At 38.3% G+C, this 13320-nt stretch overlaps 1 pseudogene; it reads left to right on the top strand.

Moving 5' to 3' along the window:
- Nucleotides 1-4498: 4498 nt before the first annotated feature.
- On the top strand, nt 4499-5593 carry LOC148119049 (heterogeneous nuclear ribonucleoprotein D0 pseudogene; annotated as a pseudogene).
- Nucleotides 5594-13320: the final 7727 nt, after the last annotated feature.

Raw genomic sequence — 13320 nt, 5'->3', positions numbered from 1 at the left:
ATCCTTTAGAGTTTGATTTGATCTTTCTATAACTGCTTGACCTGTAAGATTGTGTGGTATACCTGTAACATGCTTAATATTATAATAAGTGAAAAACAGTTTCATTTTCCTAGAGACATATGTTGGACCATTATCTATCTTTATTTGTGCAGGTATACCCATGTTGCCCACTGAAAGCCTGAAGAAGTGTCAAAGGTGTGGTGTACATATTTTATTTTTTCAAATTTTGCAAAGTAGAACACGTCTATCTGCCAGTTTTCATTCCTTTGAGTACCCTTTGGGTTAGTCCCTGCAGATAGCGATGTTTGGTTATAGAAAGATCAAGTAAGGCATCTCTTTACAATCTCCTTAGCTTGTTGCCATGTTATAGACAACTGTTTCTTTAAACCTTTGATATTGACTTGTTTTTTATAAAATTCTGAGGCCTGTAACATTCTACCAATCAATAATTGATCAATTTCTGCATTACCTTGTGATAGAGGACCTAGCAGACCCATATGGGATCAGATGTGTGTTATGTACATAGGATTTCAAAGCCTATTCCTGATTATGTCTTGCACCTGAATAAACAAAAAAGTCAATTTTGTATCATCTGGTATAAAATTAGTGGTTTCAATGAGTAAGATAACTCTTTTTGCACATTGTGAATCAGTAGCTATATTAAGAGGTTCTTTAAAATCCCTTAGCACCATGAGAATGCCATAGAATTCTGCCTTCTGGACAGAAGTATAAGGGCTTTTTTCTACCTTACTCAATTTTTTTGATTTGTAACCTGTCTTTCCTGATTTATTTGTATCAGTATAAAACGTACGGAGCATCATGTACAATTTGAGGAAGAATTCAAGAAGTTTTCTTTATAAGGTTAAGTCCATTGTTTTGGGATAGTTGCTATTAATTTCTCCCCTCAAATTAGCACAAACTTTTTGTCATGGCTTATTGTCTTCCCATAACTTTTTTATTTTATCAGGTGTGAAAGGCACTATGATTTTTGTCAGGTCTATACCTGCTTGTTGACAAAGTCTCAATTTACCTTTTATAATTAACTTAGAGACTTTTTTACATAATTCTTCAATTTTCTGCTTGGTTTATGTGGTAAAATGGTAAAAAATACCCATTTTAAAATAATATCTTCTCTCTGTATTAAAATTCTAGTAGGAGAAATTCTGGAAAGCAATATGACTAGAATACAACTAAGATTTGAATTCACCCTATCCACATGTGGCTACTGCAATTTCTCAACAACTGTCCATTCCTTTTCTGATTCAGCTGTTAATTCTCTGAGACTATTCAAGTCTTTATCACTATCTAAGGTTTTGTTTAAATGAAGTATTAGATCAGGTGTTATCCCAACAGCTGGTGGTAGGCTGAAAATGTCATGTAGGTCATGACCTCGTGATCATACAGATTAATAGAAATAGGTTAAATTAATATGTAGGAGATTAGCCAATAAGAAGCTAGAGCTAATGGGCCAAGTAGTGATTTAATTAATATAGTTTCTGTGTGATTATCTCAGGTATAATCTAGCTAAGCAGCCAGGACAAACAAGAGGCTCCTCTTCTTCCAACAAAAAGGTGCCTGGCCATATGGCTAAATATGGACAAGAATTATAGGTTAATTTAAGCTATAAAAGCTAGATAATAATAAGCCTGAGTTAATAGGCTAAACAGTTTATAATTAATATAGTCCTCTGTGTGTTTCTTTTGGAATGAATGGCTATGGGACCCAATGGGACAGAAACTTCTGTCCACAAACATTTATGCATAAAATTAAACACTTTCATTTAGGATTTAATGGTTAACCATTAAGGAAATTTCTCACAGCAAGAAAAACCTGAAATATGGCACATCATGCTGTGGCTGTGGTGCAGGAGAATTGTCTGTATTCTGTCAATCATGTTTTATTTTTTTTTAAAGTAAATTTTATTAAATTATAAAAGTTTCCATTTCCGCCCCTCTTCCCAACACCCTCCCACTCCCCCCACTCCCTCTCCTCCTCCCTCTTCGTCCCTTAGGGCAGTCAGGGTTTCCTGCCCTGTGGGAAGTTCAAGTTCCTCCCCCCCTCCCTCCAGGTCCAGGAAGGTGAGTGTCCAAACAGACTTGATCCCCAAAATCCAGTATATGCAGAGGAAACAGGTCCCAGTATCATAGTCAATGGCTTTTCAGAAAGACTTCAGGCCAGCCACATTCAGAGAATCCGGCCAAATTCAGAGAATCTGGTTAGATCACTTCCTCGTTCAGTCCCAGTCCAACTGGCCTTGGTAAACTCTCATTAGATCCGTTCCATTGTATCAGTAGGTGATAGCATCCCTCACAGTACTGATTTCGTTTTTCATGTTCTTCCTCCTTCTGTTCCTCATTTGGACCTCGGGGGGCTCAGTCCGGTGCTCCAATGTGGGTCTCCGACTGTATCGCCGTCCTTCGCCAGATGAAGGATCTATGGTGATAAGCAAAATATACATCAGTATGGTTATGGGCCAAGGCCGATTCAGGCACCCTCTCCTCTGTCCAGAGAACAATCTGGGGGATCTCTCCTTGGACCTGGGATCCCATATATAATCAAGTCTCCTGTAAACCCTAAAATGACTCCATTAGTTGAAATATTCTTCCCTGATCCCATATTCATCCTTCCTCCCCCCCCCATTCCAGGCCACCGAGCTTTCCCCATTCCTTCCCTACTCCCTTCTCTCTAACCCTCTCCCCTTCCATCAACCCTCCCACCCCCCCATGCACCCAAGGTTACCTGGGACTCTTGTCTATTTCCTACCTCCTGGTGGATAGGTAAATAATCTTCATCAGGTTCATCTTCTTATTTAACTTCTCTAGGATCACGAATAATAGGCTCAAAGACCTTTAATTATGGTTAGAATCCACTAATGAGTGAATACATACCGTGTTCCTCTTTTTGGGTCCGGCTTACCTCACTCAGTAAAGCATTTTCTATTTCCATCCATTTGCATGCAAAATTCAAGATGTCATTGTTTTTTACCGCTGAGTAAAACTCTAATGTGTATATGTTCCACACCTTTTTTAACCATTCTTCTATTGAGGGGCACCTAGGCTGTTTGCAGGTTCTGGCTATTACAAATAGTGCTGCTATGAACATAGTTGAACAAATGCTTTTGTAGTATGTTAGGGAATCTTTAGGGTATATTCCCAAGAGTGGAATTGCTGGGTCCTGAGGGAGGTTGACTCCCAGTTTCCTGAGAAACCGCCACACTGATTTCCACAGTGGCTGCACGAGTTTGCATTCCCACCAACAATGGATGAGTGTTCCCCTCACCCCACATCCTCTCCAGCATAGGCTATCGTTGGTGTTTTTGACTTTAGCTATTCTGACAGGTGAAAGATGGTATCTCAAAGTGGTTTTGATTTGCATTTCCCTGATCGCTAAGGAGGTTGAGCATGACCTTAAGTGTCTTCTGGCCATTCGAAGTTCATCTGTTGTGAATTCTCTGTTAAGTTCAGTACCCCATTTTTTAATTGGGTTAATTAGAGATTTAGTGCCTAGTTTCTTGAGTTCTTTGTATATTTTGGAGATCAGACCTTTGTCTGATGAGGGGTTGGTGAAGATCTTCTCCCAGTCAGAAGGCAGCCTTTTTGTCCTACTGACAGTGTCCTTTGCTTTACAGAAGCTTCTCAGTTTCAGTAGATCCCATTTATTCATTGTTTCTCTTATTGTCTGTGCTGCTGGGGTCCTACTTAGGAAGAGGCCTCCTGTGCCTATATCTTGTAGACTACTTCCCACTTTCTCTTCTATCAGGTTCAAAGTGGACGGATTAATGTTGATGTCTTTAATCCATTTGGACTTGATTTTTGTACATGGTGATAGATATGGATCTACTTTTATTTTTTTACAGGTTGACATCCAGTTATGCCAGCACCATTTGTTAAAGATGCTTTCCTTCTTCCATTGTATACCTTTAGCTCCCTTGTCAAAAATTAGGTGTTCATACGTTTGTGGGTTAATATCTGGGTCTTCTATTCGATTCCATAGGTCGACTTCTCTGTTCTTATGCCAATACCAAGCTGTTTTCAATACTGTAGCTCTATAATAGAGTTTGAAGTCAGGGATGGTAATGCCTCCAGAAGTTCTTTTATTGTATAAGATTGTTTTAGCAATCCTGGGTTTTATGTTTTGCCATATAAACTTGATTATTGTTCTCTCAAGGTCTGTGAAGAAGTTTGATGGGATTTTGATGGGGATTGCATTGAATCTATAGATTGCTTTTGGTAGAATTGCCATTTTTACTATGTTGATTCTCCCAATCCAAGAGCAGGGGAGGCCGGCGGGGGAAGTGTGCGAGTGCGCGCCGCGCGAGAGCGGGAGCCGAGGGGGGGCAGGCCGGGGACGAGGCGCCGGAGCCCTTGCAGCCACGCGCGCGCCTTGTCTTGTGTGCCTCGCGAGGTAGAGCGGGCGCGCGGCGGCGGCGGCTGCGGCGGTGGCGGGGATCACTTTGCTGCTAGTTTCGGTTCGCGGCGGCGGCGGGTGTCGTCTCGGCGGCGGCAGCAGCGCTATGTCGGAGGAGCAGTTCGGAGGGGACGGGGCGGCGGCGGCGGCCACGGCAGCGGTAGGCGGCTCGGCGGGCGAGCAGGAGGGAGCCATGGTGGCGGCGGCGGCTGCGGCGCCGGGGGCAGCGGCGGCGGGGCCCGAGGGGGCGAAGATCGACGCCAGTAAGAACGAGGAGGATGAAGGCCATTCAAACTCCTCCCCACGAAACACTGAAGTAGCGACGGCACAGCGGGAAGAATGGAAAATGTTTATAGGAGGCCTTAGCTGGGACACTACAAAGAAAGATCTGAAGGACTACTTTTCCAAATTTGGTGAAGTTGTAGACTGCACTCTGAAGTTAGATCCTATCACAGGGCGATCAAGGGGTTTTGGCTTTGTGCTATTTAAAGAGTCGGAGAGTGTAGATAAGGTCATGGATCAGAAAGAACATAAATTGAATGGGAAAGTCATTGATCCTAAAAGGGCCAAAGCCATGAAAACAAAAGAGCCCGTCAAAAAAATTTTTGTTGGTGGCCTTTCTCCAGATACACCAGAAGAAAAAATAAGAGAGTATTTTGGTGGTTTTGGTGAGGTGGAATCCATAGAGCTTCCCATGGACAACAAGACCAATAAGAGGCGTGGGTTCTGTTTTATTACCTTTAAGGAAGAGGAACCAGTGAAGAAGATAATGGAAAAGAAATACCACAATGTTGGTCTTAGTAAATGTGAAATAAAAGTAGCCATGTCGAAGGAACAGTATCAGCAACAGCAGCAGTGGGGATCTAGAGGAGGGTTTGCAGGAAGAGCTCGTGGAAGAGGTGGTGATCAGCAGAGTGGTTATGGGAAAGTATCCAGGCGAGGTGGTCATCAAAATAGCTACAAACCATACTAAATTATTCCATTTGCAACTTATCCCAACAGGTGGTGAAGCAGTATTTTCCAATTTGAAGATTCATTTGAAGGTGGCTCCTGCCACCTGCTAATAGCAGTTCAAACTAAATTTTTTCTATCAAGTTCCCGAATGGAAGTATGACGTTGGGTCCCTCTGAAGTTTAATTCTGAGTTCTCATTAAAAGAAATTTGCTTTCATTGTTTTATTTCTTAATTGCTATGCTTCAGTATCAATTTGTGTTTTATGCCCTCCCCAACCCCCCAGTATTGTAGAGCAAGTCTTGTGTTAAAAGCCCAGTGTGACAGTGTCATGATGTAGTAGTGTCTTACTGGTTTTTTAATAAATCCTTTTGTATAAAAAAAAAGCCAAAAGTTAAAATTAAAAATAAAAAATAGAGCTTAAAATAAAGCCACATAAAAATAAAAAATACACAGAAAATCTTGATACTGTATGTTATTATGCTCTCTTTAAATTGTTTAAATGCTGAGAAAGGAGCAACAGCTGCTAAAAGATATTTGCTTATGAATGCTGCTGAATAAATCCAAGATAGGTATTTTGAAAATATCTTGACTTCAAAATTAAAGTCAAAAGGCATGGTACTTGGGAGAAGAGATGTTGTTTTGTTTCCATGGGGAAAATGAGAGGCTGTGGATTCATTCTGAGTTAAAAATAAAAATCAGGTTAGATCAAGGAAGACCACCTAAAAAATCTCTGGTAGGAACAGATGGCTTGGAGTTCTTCATCCAAAACAGACTTAAGACTGCTGCCTGAAATGATCAAGGCTCACAGGATACTCCAGTAAGTACTTGGTCATAATTCTAAATTTTCTTTAGGTACACATAAGATTATCAGCACCCCCAACTAGCCAGAAGTAGCCTAAAATACTATGCCAACATTCCCAAAAAAAGGACTTTGGATATTTTTTTTTGAAAAAAAAAGAGGGGGAAGTGGTATGGGAGAATTGTCTGTATTCTGTCAATCATGCTTTAAATAAATGCTGATTGGCCATGCAGGAAGTATAGGCAGGTCAACCAGACAGGAAGTAGAGGTGAGGCAATAAGAACAGGAGTATTCTGGAAAGAAGAAAGCTCTCTCCTCAGTTCTGCACAGACCATGGAAGAAACAAAAGGTGACCTGCCCTGCTGAGAAAGGTACTGAGTCATGTGGCTAACATAGATAATAAATAATGGGTTAATATAAGTGATAAGAGCTAATAAGAAGCCTGAGCTAATGGAACAACCAGTTTATATCCAATGTATACTTTCTGTGTGATTTTCTTTGGGACCTAACGACTGTGAAAACTGGATAGGACAGAAACCCCCAACAAGCCCGACCCACATGTTACATGGCTGAGACACTCAACCTTCACCTAGTTCCAGCATTGGGACTCCTTCCACTAAAAGGTGAATAAAATTTGTAGTAGATACTTCCTTTTGGTTTAAACCATGTTCTATGATGAGAAAGAATTACCTGTTAATTTAAGGAACAATTCCTAAAATAACAAGCCTTCCAAGATATTTTTAAAAATCCTTCAGTTTTATCAATGTTGAATTTAAAAATTTTATTTCTGCCTTAGTTCTTTAGAAATCTACAATAATGTATTTAATAGTTTTGATATTTTCTGTGAATTTGTCTTCACCATTAACATGTTGGCTTTTGCTTTAAAAGAGATGGCTAACTATAACCCTTAAATAATATTTATTTATTTTCTTTACTTTTGTAAAGATTTATTTTTATGTACATTTGCATTCATGTATATAAGTAAACTAAAAGTACACAGTACCTTTAGAGGGAATCAATCCCCCTCTATGTGGGTTCTGGGAACTGAACTTTCTGAGCCCTTTAGGTTTCATTTTTGGTGGGGCTGAGATAGCAGTTCACTTTGTGGCTCAAGCAGCCTTGGCCTCTGAAGTGCTGGGATTCTAAACATGTATCACCACACCTGGTTTGAAATAATTTCTAATACAAAAGGAAAATTGCCAACTTTAAAAACATCCTGCCTACCTTTTTTAATAAAATTATTCTATTATTTTAATTAAATCTCCCTCTCTCTCTCTCTCTCTCTCTCTCTCTCTCTCTCTCTCTCTCTCTCTGTGTGTGTGTGTGTGTGTGTGTGTGTGTGTGTGTGTGTGAGTGTGTTTTTCTGAGGCCAGAAGCATTAAATATCCCAAACTGGAGTCAGATGCACTTGGGAGCCACCTTGATGGGTGCTGAGAGCTGAACTTTTCTCAAAATAACATTTTTTTGATTCATTGTTAGCATGTTTCACTAACTAAAAATTTTGCAGAAAAGAAGACAAAGGAAAAAAGTAGAAAATGTAAGAAAGGCATTTATTATTCCTTTTAGTACAGTGCTTATTATTAAGATTGTATGTTAATATTTGTGTGTCCTAAAGATTTTATGTATATATATATATATATGTATACATATATATCATACAATTCTGATTTAAAAGGCATCAGTCACACAAAGCATTGGCCCTTCTAGAACTGATGGGTTCTAGAAGGTTGATAGGTCTCCGGAACAAACAGTGGCTAAAGCACACAATGCTTAGGTGCATTCACTTTTCTTTAACTTTTGCATGAACTGTCTTAGGTAAGCTTTTCATCCCTGGAAAGACTCAACCCAGATCCATTTCACTTGTTACACTTGTCTGTGGATCCACACTCTATCCTTTATTATCACCTTTGGAGGGAATGACCCAGGTATAAGGAGAATAGAGTTGAAATTCTTCTTCTAGGAATGCACCCAATCATTAAAACAGAAACACACAAATAGCATCATCAACAACAAACAAATGAGTTTGACAATGTGATGGCTGTACTGACTGGATTTCAGCTGAGCATAGGCACTCAGTGTTGTTTCCAGGCTGCTGCTGGCATGTGACCTCTAGATTCCACAGCTATGATTGATTAACTCTTGAACTGAACCAAAATGAACCTTTTCCTCCTTAGGTGCATTGGTTGGGTATTTTTTTTATCATAACAACAGGATAAGTTAGGAAGAGAACATCCACATGCATAATTTTAGATAAAAATACATATACTCAATTAAAATGGAAAAACCCAACTAATAAAATACAAATTTTGAAAAATATTTCAAAAAGTCTCCATCCCCCAAATACACTTATATGAAAATTACATGAATTATCACAAGGGTTTCAGAATGAGAAATCTAGTATTTATTGAATGACTCCTATTTTAGAGGACCACACACTTTGTAAAAATTAACCTTAGACTGTGGGGACTGGAACAATGGCTATGTGGTTAAGAGCACTGGCTGCTCTTCCAGAGGACCTGGGTTCAATTCCCGGCACCCATGGGCAGGCTCACAATCATCTAACTCCCATCCGAGGGTATCTGACACTCTCTTTTAGCTGCATCAGGCACCAGGCACATCGGTGACACAAAGACATATGCAAGCAAAACATCCGTACACATAAAATTGGTAAATAACTTAAAAAGTAGCCTTAGATTGTAAATAGTCTTACCACAGAACAATAGTTTTCAGTGTAATGCAATGAGATCAAACAATGGAATACAAAACATATTTTTCCAAGTCAGTTTAGTTATTACATGATATTTAGACATTTTATTTTTTTTCACTTATTAAGCAGATCTGAACTCACATTCAACTGGGATAAGAATCTCAAGGGCCAATGTGTCAGTGGAAACAAAAATGTATGGTAACATTCAAAGGAATAATAATATTTTTAGATATATTTATTTATTTCACTGTATGTTATGTGTTTTGGGACATGCATACCACAGTATGGTCAGAGATTAACAAACAAATTTCAGGTAACTATTCTCTTCTTCAGTCTCATGGGATCTGGGAATTAAACTCAAGTCGTCAGGTATCAATGTCTAGTGCGTTGGGGTCCTTGGGTAAGGGTCTTGTGCAAATCAGGACACAGGAGATGCAGATTATGAACAACTGCATAACAAGCTTTATTTTTCATGACTTTTTATACAGACTAAAAAAAACATTACTTCAAACCCCCTTTTACCCACATAGATGATCAAAGAAATATAAAGTAAAAAAGCAAAAAGTATACAGAAGCAAAGCACTTCCTTATTCTATATTTGGTGGAGTATGATGAACTGAGCTCAAAAGCCACTTCCTAATCAAGGATAGACATTCTGACCAAATGTTGAGAATAGAGAAAAAAATATATGCTTTCATCTCTGCTTGGTATACCAAGCAGTCTTTTCCCAGCTTCGTCTCATCTGTCCCAGGAGGAGCCTGCACTCTAAGCCAGTTCTGTATCTCCATAATCCGGTTTGACAGCGAGTGTTTTTACCCATTGAGCCATCTCACTGGCCCCACAAAATAAATCTTAGTAACTCTTGCATTAAGGCTCAGATGACGTAAGAAGATTTTCTCTCCATTTCTTTCCTTGGAGAATTTGTATTTGGCATTCAGTAATGCTTCTTTAAGGCAAACCTTCTTTCTCTTTTTCATTAAAGAAGGCTTTTTACTCTTCAGCATGAGTTTTTTTTTCTTTTTTGTTTTAGGTTTTGCTTTTATGGATAAGGTTGCACTGTAGGCTAAGAGTTTAGAAACTCAAAATAATTCCTTAAAAATCTTTTTTTTTAAATTTCTGTGTGTGGAGGTCAGAGTTCACCCTGCAGGAATTGGCCATCTCCTTCTATCTTGTGGGATTCTGGGAATTAAGTTAAGGTCATCAGACTTGGCAGCAAGTACATGTTGAGCCATCTCGCAGAGCTATAGTTCAGTTGGAAAAGTGCTTGCTGTGATGCAAGGACCTGAGTCTGAGTACCATGACTCCTGTAAAATGCTGTATGTTGCAGTATACATCTGCAGTCAGTGTTGGATACCTGGAGCTTACCAGTCAGTCTAGCTGAATGGACACGCTCCAGGGTCAGAGACTGTACCTCAAACTAGGCGAGGAATAACTCAGAAAGCTACCCAGTGTTGACCAATGACCTATACAGAGCCCTCACCTATGACTCTGTTACCAATTTGATACTTCAACATCTATTTATAATATTTTTCTTTATTAACAAACTATATTTCAGATTCACAATTTTCTTTGAATCTTTCTTGTTCTTTATAAAGTGTATTACTGTGTGTGCCTTTGGATAGTCTCTTACCACCAACAACTTTTGTGACTGACTTTCTCATGGCAGAGGAGACTGTTTGGGTCATCTACTCTATCCTCTTAGTGGCAGCCGATTCAGTCACTTTCCTCACGACACCATTTACTGCACAACTGGGAAAAATAATCTAATCAGATTTTTTGTCATTCATAAATTATTCCTGCGGCAGCACCAAGTTTATCATCATTGCTAAAATTCCTACCTTTTTTCTCTTTGTCCAGTATTTTCTTTTCAGAAGTTTGGTTTTAGTCAGATTGTGTTGCTTCAGGAACATTCCTACTATTAATCTGTGAAGAGAATTTTAAATAACTTTGTTATTAATTAACTTTGTTATTTAATGACATAAATAAAATTAACTTTGTTATTTAATGACATAATAAATCAAAACACAATTTTAACGTGTAAGTTAATATCAGAATCAGCAGTTCAAGGCCAGCCTCAATCAATAGAGAGATTTATGAGTCTGGGCTACATGAAACCCATCTCAAAAAGCAGGAAAACAATGACTGAAAGGCAATGCTGTCCCAAGCCTCCAATCCCAGCACTCAGGAAACATAAGCAGAAAGATCTCTCTGTGTTCAAGACTATATGCTCATTTGAGAATTCTGAAAACACATTAATTAATTAAACAAATATTAATTGTGTTTTTTTCCCCTGAGATGAGGCCTTCTTTTGTTGCCTAGCCTGACAAGCAAACCTCATGCCTCAGTCTCATGTGGAGCCATGTACAGTGAGTGGCTCCTGCACCAGGGTTTACTTAGTTGCTCAGTGGTAAAGAGCATGCGTACCCAGCACAGATCCATTCTCAGTCATTCCCAAAAGTACTGGGTGGAAAAAGCAACAAATTGCAACAGCAAAAGGATCTCTGAATATTATATTTACATTTCCCTTAGGCAGAAAGCTTTTTTTCTTTGGTTCCTTAAGTCACTTCCTTAAGTCAATTCCTTAAGACTACACCCCACATGTAAGCATCTCAGGAAAGTTTTCCTGGACTGCTCCAACTAAAATGTTACTCAATGCCTACTCTTCCTGCCATCTTCCATTTTACTCACTATAGGTTCTGGTTTTATTTCTAGGACTACACAAACTCCATAAAGCTCAGAATTTTTTTCAGTACTGTATGTATCCCAAAGACTAGAGAACTTAGAGAAACATGGCAGTGTCTCCAATATGTTAAATACATGAAACATAGCCTCTTTAATTGAGAAAAAGTCATACCCATTTTTTACCTGACATACTTAATTTTCTCTCAAAGCCTTCATTTGTTGCTGTATTTAGAGGATCCAGAAATGTAACTCACACCAGTCTGTGCTTTTCTCATTCTGATCTTCATTTTATGCAGTTAGCTTGCAATGCATAGTAGCAGCACAGTAAACAAACAGCAGTATAAAGAAGAAGTTTGGCATTACATAGAGGTATTTTTTTTTATACAAAGCATATTCTGAGTGAAAATTTCCTTGGCATCTAGCCAGAAACTACTCTAAGTCACCACTAGTTTTCACACTTTCAATTAGATAAATAAATCACTATGTTTGTATCTGATTTTAGGTTTAAAATGGAATCACAAGCTTTTTATGAATAATTATGAACATTTGTTAAGCACCAAAGGTAACAGTAATGGCTGCTACATAAAAAATTATGATTATTGATTTAATTCCCAGCCACTAATCTTACACTCTAAAATAAAACTCAAGAATATTGTCAGCCTATGTCAAAGTTTCCTTAACTTGGAATTGGCTACTTTTACAAATGGATGAGGCAAAATGACCTATTTCAGACCATGTTAATAAGGCTTTGAACATGACACAAAAAATACTTTATGTTTTTCCATTTTCCCCATTACATTAGGAGAACTAAGGACAAAAAGAGTACTTAAAAATTTGATAAGTACAATAAATTATTTCAGATGGCCCCTAAAAATTAAAACAGAGATGTCCACTGGCAAATTCCAGTAGCCAGTGAACCCAACAACAAACAGGAACTGGACTTACTTACACCTTTGTCCCACTTGAACCTCTCCATCTTCTTCCATACTAAGGGCTCCAATGATACCCCTCACAGAGAGAAGCACCATCTCTTGATGAAGTATCATATAACTACTAAGTCAAACTTGATGAGTACTCATGTCTGAAGAGGACTGAGCAAAGACGGCAGTGGATTCTCTGGCTACAGATGACATGTAAGATGTGAAAGCAATGGCTCAGACCATTTATCTCCAATGTGGAAGCATGTGAATGCTTGCTTTTCTGCTTCGTATTTCTAGTGAGAGACATAAGAACTTAGCATCAAGACCTTAGACTACAAATTCTATTTACCTAAATGCGTGTATAATAATACTTCATAAATACTTTTAAGGTACTCACTGCTTGTCATTATTAGCTGACAAAGGCACCCTGAAGTAACTTTGGTTCTTATTGTCAAAGACAATTTTAAACTGCTAAACAAACACAAAGCATGTCTTATTTTTAATCACTTATAATTTTTCTTCATCCAAAAAGAAAATTAAAAAATAAAATAACTGGCTACAAGTTAGTTATCTGAATGCAGCAATGTATTTCATAATGTGCATAACCAAGTGTTTTAAAAAATTTATGTTTGCAAACATTTTAATCGCAGAGTAATAGTATCCTGAGATATCCTTTTTTGTATATATGTGTGATTATATATTTCTGAATTTGTGCTTAAGTATATGGAATCACAAACTTTTGAGGGTAAAATGATACAATATGTTATTTTAGTAGCAATTAGTTATACACAATGACATCTTATTATGTCACATATGGTCTTTTACCTTTGATCTTGTAATCTACCCATTGT

This window comes from Myodes glareolus, chromosome 18 (assembly GCF_982192425.1).
Source record: "Myodes glareolus chromosome 18, mMyoGla1.1, whole genome shotgun sequence".
In the NCBI taxonomy this organism is placed as follows: domain Eukaryota; kingdom Metazoa; phylum Chordata; class Mammalia; order Rodentia; family Cricetidae; genus Myodes; species Myodes glareolus.
The sequence above is the reverse complement of the archived record's forward strand: the minus strand, read 5'-3'. Positions and strand labels throughout refer to the sequence as shown.